The following is a 7,414-nucleotide window of genomic DNA, read 5'->3' on the forward strand; positions in this document are numbered from 1 at the left end:
AACGGGTCGGATCCGGGTCCGGTATAGTGATTCGGGTCCGGGTCCAGAATAATGAATTCTGGCCCGGTCCCGGCCCGTTGACAGCCCTAAGCCCTAAACACCACGTATTTGTATCACATTAAGTCAAATTACATGGAACGTCTATCCCAGCATCCACCACTAACAATCGCACGACCCTTATTTGCTTAAAGCTTTGTCAATCCATCCCCAACTTATCCTTCACCACTTGAGTTTAGCTGGAAAGTACTGCAAATCAGGAAGCCCAAAAATATAAGAACATATGTACGTAGTAGAATTGTGAGTGAATATTTGATTACAGAATTGTAGAAAGTCAACAAACCTTTTCAATGAGGGAGAGATAATACGGCTTGACCTCTTCCAGGTTGATCTTCGCTTTGCTCATTGCTGTAAAGGTCGTACTGGTTGAACACATGAAGCCATTTCAGCGTCTCTTTCTCCTCTTCAGTCATCAACTATCCGTAGTCTTCACCGTTATGCAGAGCATAGAACTAATGGAACCGGATAATGAAGAAGAGGGCAGCAGGAGGCAGAGTACAGTTATTCCCTTTCACATCCTGTGCATTTATCCAACAAAATTTAAAGGGAATACTTACAAAAAGCATACTATTAACTCTAATGTTAAGGATCACATGACCAAGATTTATAAGCCGACACATGGTTTTATGATCTCCTGGATTACCAAGTACATGCACTCATCATGACCCCAGGACATGGTGACATTGTCCAGTCCACAATTCTCAGTGTAGATTCCCAAGTTAGTGTTGAAGTTGGGATTCTTGTAGTCCGGATTTTCCTTGAAAAACTCAGCAAAATTTGCGATAGAAGAGTGGTTGGTTATTCAGAAAATTGTACAGTATTAGATAAGACAAGGAAGCTTGAATTGAATTATGAGAATTATCGCCTGGCCATGAACAATTGCCTCGCTAAAAAGTGCATCCCAGCGGAAATGTGTCTCCTGAGAAGTAATAAATCGATATGGGGTCCAGAAATCAATGTCCTAAGTCCAAACTAAAATCAAATGAATAGGCATCAGACATTAGGCGTCAGACTTACCTACAACACGCCATTGAGGCTCACCATTGAACCATGTCCCCATACAGTATCAGATTTCCAGCACTTAGCATCCTACACACCTTTAAGTGCATTCAATCACAACAAATGTAGCGCATTACGTGAGGACTCATTGTTTGGATTCAACCAAGAAAATCCTGTCAAAGTCCTTTTCACCTAGCTTACCGACTTGTGCTTTTACGCATCCACCTGGTTACGTAACCATCTTATTTTAATTCTTTTTAATGGACATACTCTGGATTTAGTCATTTTAGAAATTGATGAGAGTGATGTAATAAATATTTGGCTATCAGCCTTTTGGATCTGTTCGATGGTAGAAAATGATTGTGGCAGGTCTAATTATATGACATGGCAGTTGAGATTGTGTGTAATTACACATAGTCGGCCATGTCATAGAGTAACAGATGTACACACAATCTCAACTACCACGTCATAGAGCAACACATGTAACTAAACGTGTGACGTTGATTTCCTACCATAAGATTGACAGCTCAATATTTATTACTACATCACTTCCATCAATTTCTAAAATAGCTAAAATCCAAAGCCTGATCATTAATATTTTCTTTGTAACGTACGTCCGTAACTCTTCAGACTAGCAAGAAATCTTGGCACCAAAACAAGAAAGGTCAGTGGAAGGTGGAGTAGCTCAAGTCTGAACACATCCTCCACCCTCTATCTATCTAACCATGCATCCATTAAAAGCCTCTTTTGCTGATCTAAATTCTAAGCAAAGCAGACCAAACGACTCACCAAGGGCTTGGCATCTTGTACGGCATCTTCCCATAAAACCCGGAAAAAAGAATCAAAGATAAGATGTCTGATTATATATACAAATTTGTAACAAGCTAAAGTATCCAACCTGTTCACACACACAGAAGAGATAGTGAACCGTTCTTTAAAGCTTGGCAAATTCAACTGCACCACGAAACTCCTATTACACATGTTAGAGAGATGACGAAAACAAAGCGCATGGCATAACAACTCAAGCCGAAATGGGAAAAAAAGAAAAAAATAATAAAACAAAAGATTGAAAACAATGCTAATTGATGTGATGCACCGTGCAGTGTCAAGATTGAGATCCTCTACTGTTGCAGAGCAAACCGCAAAGAGTAGGGGTGACTTGAAAATCACTCCGGCCGACTCGATCTCAACCGTATATCGAGTTGGGCAGCTCTGATCCGATCTCCAGTCATTCACTACGTGGTGAAGTTTCTCTATAACTAGAGAGAAACTTGATCTGTAGTATCATTAGTATGGTAATTACGAGAAAAATCAGAGAAATAAAATACTTAAGTATGAAAATTATATTAATACGACGTTTATACATGTATTTTAATCTTGATAATAATTAAAAGCTTCGTAGATCATTTAATATTCGCTTTTCTGATGCGAATTTTAAGATTTATTTGTTTTATTAATAAAGTTAGTTTAAACTGGCTACAGTAAAAGATGTAGAAAAATGAATTTCACTCATAAATTTAGTTTACTTAAGTTAATTGATTAACTTATATTGTAATGCATGATAAGCCTTTTATGTCTTACAAAGAAATACTATTTGTGACATTTCCTAACCTATACTTTATGCGAAATTGGATATAATTGAAAAAGTAAAAGCAGTGTTTTGTTAAAAAAAATGTAGAGTTTTTCACATAATAAAAGTCTAGCAAAAGGAGACCAAGCATTCAAAACTTCTCTTTCAAGTGAATTCGGTAGAACTTTTTTAATAGTTTGCTAAAAATATTGTGAACATATATTTAGTTATTTACCTTGCCTATTTGGAAGCTCAGTTTTTTCACAAGTTTGTATGCTATTAGTTTTTTAACAACTTTTGCTATAGAAACTCCAAAAACTTATCAAAATTTTTAACCTACACACTTCAAAATATCTAAAACTTACAAAAAAAAAAAAAAATCACAACTGTTTTCTTTTTCTTCTTCTTCCTCCCCCATCCCAACCCACCACCACTTCCATCGCCGACCACCACTTCCAGCGCTGGGGTCTTTTTTTTTTTGCCTTTCTCCCTCTCCCCCGCCATCCTTCCCCTTTACCCAGTTTGTATGACCCCTTTTTTTTCCTCCCTCTTCCTTTCCCCCACTCCTCCCCCACCACCCACAAATGAAACTCTTAAGTGTTATTCTGTGAAAACCCACAAATGAAACTCTGGCATCTGTGAAAACCCACAGATGAAACTCTTAAGTGTTATTTTGGCCCAAGGCATTTGTGGAACGCCTTGTTGCGATAACCATGGAATATGCAGAACGCCTTTCCCCCACTCCTCCCCCACCACCCATTTGCACCAGATTGCGGGGAGGGGAAGGAGAGGGGAAGGCTGAAAATTGCAAAAAAAAAAAAACTTTCTGCTGGGCATTGACTGCGCCTTGACTGTGGAGCATTGACTGCCGGGCGAGGGAAGGGGGAGGGGGAAGGGCAGAGGGGAGGAGAGGGGTGGCGGGTAGGAGATGGGGAGAGAAAATGCGAAAAAAAAAATTTCTGTTGGGCATTGACTGCCAAGCGAGGGAAGAGGGAGGGGGAAAGGGAGGAGAGGGGTGGCGGGTAGGAGATGGGGAGAGAAAATGCAAAAAAAAAAAAAAAAAAAAAAAAAAAAAAAATCTGCTGCAGACTGCTTGATGCAGTTTAGGGAGAGGAACAGGGGAGGGAAGGGGAAAGGAGGAAAGAAAAGAAAAAAAAAATGAAAGAAAGAAAATGAAAGGAAAAAAGTCTTTCGTCTTACAAAAGTTTTTCTACAATTTCTATAGTGATTTACAGTAAAATTTTAGACAAACTTTCAAAAAACTTTAGATTCCAAACGGGCGTCTCAACCATTGTATATTGCACGAAGGCAATATTTTTTTCCGTCAAAATTCTATTCTTGTTGATATTTATAAGGGATTGGACTTGATCAATGACAAATGCAACATTTCTTGACTTATATTCGCTAAATAAACACCAAAAAAAGAAGAAGACATGGCTATATGTTCACTAGATGAGTTTGGAAGACTGATTTTTGTCCCTCCAATGAGTGGGAAAAAAAGGAAAAGAAACAAACTACGAAAAGTTGGTTTACTTCCTAATTAACATTAGAGAACCAAGGTTTAATAACTTCACCCAAAAAAAAAACAAAAAATTAGAGATATCAAGCATAAACAGCATACAAATAGAGACCTCATTTGAAAAATATATAAAAGTCTGCTAAAACATTTTCGTAACTGAAAGATGAGTTGAAAGACCAAAAGAAAGTAATCAATTGATTCTAGATTATTTTCTCAAAAAGAGAAAAAGAACTATAAATCAAAATAAACAGATAATCAATATTACACCTTAAAAGTAAATTGCTAAATAAGAATATACCTAACTTTATCGGAGAAGAATGAAGCCATTATCCCCCTTCTTCCTGCTTCCTAAATTGTGCCTTACCTTCTGATAATGTCATAATGATATATTTGGAAAGATGAATTCATCTCCCTTGTGCAACTTTTCTTCCTCAACTTCCTCACAACTTCACGAAAGTCCTTTTCTGCTTATACCTCCTCCACTTTCCTCCACCTCCTTATTTCCCTTCTCAATCTGCATTATGAACAGCAAACTTACCCCCTTCATCACCCATCCTGACAGCTTCAGCTCCGCAACATCCCACATCTTTGTCCTGAAATTAAACAGGCATTGATTATTTGTTCTGCACTAAAGTCTTCTTATTCCCATCCCCTGAATCCATACTTTTATTCTGCACTGGATCATTTTGTTCAGATCTTATCTGTAATCATCACATTTAGTACAAGGTCTCTTGAAACAACTAATTCTGATTATACGGTACAAGCAATAAAGCAAAGCTCCAAAATAACAACCTTCTCTGAAACACCTGATCACTCATAAGCGTTGATGATTCTACTGAACTCTCACCATCACAATTCCTCATCAAATCTACAAAATTCATGGTATACAGCAATTTTCAGTATCCCTTTGTCACATTACACCAGAACATTATGAAGTTTGCTCTCTAACTCAGCTTTCCATTTGACCGCACTCAGTGAAGTATCGCTACTAAAAATTGGGAATGATGCTCCACATGTCTAGTACGTCTGAAAGACTTTCAGATCTTCTCTTGGCAAAATAAAAGCATGTTCAACATCATTAGGATCACAAAATTCTGACTTCGATTGAGCAATCGATGAACACTAATAACTGAGCCTCTAAGACTATAAGCAGCAAATTCATGTACTAAGCAACGATACTATATACTGATGAAGATTTATTGTGTGTTAACAGAGGAAAACACACGAACCGGTCTATATAATGCGTAAATGCCATACTATTCTTTATTTAAACAGAAATTTGTACATAGACAATACTATCGTTTCAATCTTGTAAAATATGTTTTACTTGGTAAAAAAAATAGAATTCAACATTAGGTTTAGAGAGAGCAGATAGCATAATGTTACTGCATTTTAGTTCTGCCTTTGGGAAATAGTCCAAAATCTAGTCACCAAATAGATGCTTTATGAGCAAGTACTCTTCGTTATATACAATCCCAAATGCTCTTATAGTGTCTCCTCGTTTTTATCTCTTTACTTTACACCTTGGAGAGATGAAACACAGAAATCATCTGATCTAATGTTTGGCTTCTTGTAAGCTTGGTAAAAGGGTTAACAGGGTACAAAAGATATACTATCTATAAGTAAGGTGACATGTGACTAGGAAAACCAACAAAAGATTGAAAATATGAGCTAAAGTTTCAATATCGCAAACAAACTATTGCTCCTCATGACATTGCTACATTCTATATTTCTTTAATGAAGATATATCTAATACATTTATCTATTAATATAGGGCATAAAAACCAATAACAGCAATCTGACATACGTTATGGGAAGCATAAAGAGTTAAAGTATGTTAGGAAATTGGCTTAATTTCTTTTAGTTAAGTTTCTTATTTGGTGTAAGAAGTAACTAGTTTTCTAATTGGATTTAGTTACTTGAAGTAGTAGTCAAGTAAAGCCCTATTTAGCAGGAATTAGATGCTATTTCTATATGAGTTTAGGAAATAATATTGGTTTCCAATTGTTATTTGATTTTTTGGCAGTAATGTTCTCTATAAATAGGTGGATTGGCAAACTACACAAGAGACACACAAGGGCATCGTGTAGTCTTATACATGGGGTGTGAGAGAGGGTTCTTGGGAGATGAGAGATGGTATACAAGGGTTGGGCTTGGGTTCAAGTTGTATTCTTGTATAGGGTTTTCCTTTCATAATAAAGAACAGGTTTCTCTCCGTGGATGTAGGCTCAATGGTGGAGCCGAACCACGTCAAATATTGTGTGTCGTCTATCTTTCATACTTGTGGCTTGTTCCTCATTAAATTGTTGTGCACTTGATATCTCAATAGTTATTTATTCCACGCTTGGATCAGATCAAGTGGTATCAGAGCTTCAGATTGCGAGACTGGGCAATAAAGCAAAGTTCGTGGTTGAATCCTAGTAACTATTGAGATCAAGTGGATTGGTAGCTATCACCAATTGAACAATTTAATGGGTGGTATCCTTGTTTCAATGGCTTAACAAAAGTATTGATGGTGAAGGATGAAAAGTCGAAAAGCATGGAGATGCTTGATGGTGAATCTAGGCAGGTGATTCAAGGGTCAAGGAATAGGTGGAGTCCAATATTAATTTTGGACGTGAATCGTTGGAGGCTTTCTCACACCTCCAATGGTTGATACTTCATCCCGGTGATTTTTAGATTTCGATTATGTTTTTTGGGTGGTATGACAAGTGTCCCAAAGAAACAAGGAGATCTAATTTTCATGCGCCAGAAGACTCTGACAGTTACGAATTTTTCGTTTTAGGTGGAGTCTTGGAAATCACACGTGGCGAGACAGTCCTGAGGATGGAAAGAAGTATGGTGATTTTATCACTTAGTTGCCTCAATGGTTAGGGTTAGAACTCACAGAAAGAGATCCCAGATTGCAAGTGGTGGTGAAAAGAAATTCTGCAAAGGGAGACGGTGAATTGAGGCACCTTCTCGCGAGTCAATAAGAGGTTAGACTCGGGGAAACTACACATGTTCATTTGCCGATTGAATCAATTTGGTGTCCGGATTGTATTGATTCGGGTGTGTAGTTTGGTACCATATTATTTAGTAGTTGAAGGCAAATGGTTGCTAAAAGAAATTTTCACCAAGGTGGAGATTTGTTAGGAAATTGGCTTAATTTCTTTTAGTTAAGTTTCTTATTTGGTGTAGGAATTAACTAGTTTTCTAATTAGATTTAGTTACTTGAAGTAGTAGTCAAGTAAAACCCTATTTAGCAGGAATTAGATGCTATTTCTATA

At 37.3% G+C, this 7,414-nt stretch overlaps 1 long non-coding RNA gene across 2 annotated transcripts; it reads right to left on the reverse strand.

The window, feature by feature from the left end:
* On the reverse strand, positions 1–3,906 carry LOC113702468 (uncharacterized). Of its 2 annotated transcripts, XR_011816816.1 has the most exons (4): positions 1,075–3,903; positions 701–976; positions 341–575; positions 1–246 (listed from the first exon to the last, which is right to left on the reverse strand). It is a non-coding gene; the product is annotated as an uncharacterized lncRNA (long non-coding RNA). The 2 variants fall into 2 exon arrangements; XR_003451138.2 differs by having other exon boundaries at positions 341–976; positions 1,075–3,906.
* Between the last annotated feature and the right edge of the window lie 3,508 nt (positions 3,907–7,414).

Source organism: Coffea arabica, chromosome 1e (assembly GCF_036785885.1).
Source record: "Coffea arabica cultivar ET-39 chromosome 1e, Coffea Arabica ET-39 HiFi, whole genome shotgun sequence".
Lineage (NCBI taxonomy): Eukaryota > Viridiplantae > Streptophyta > Magnoliopsida > Gentianales > Rubiaceae > Coffea > Coffea arabica.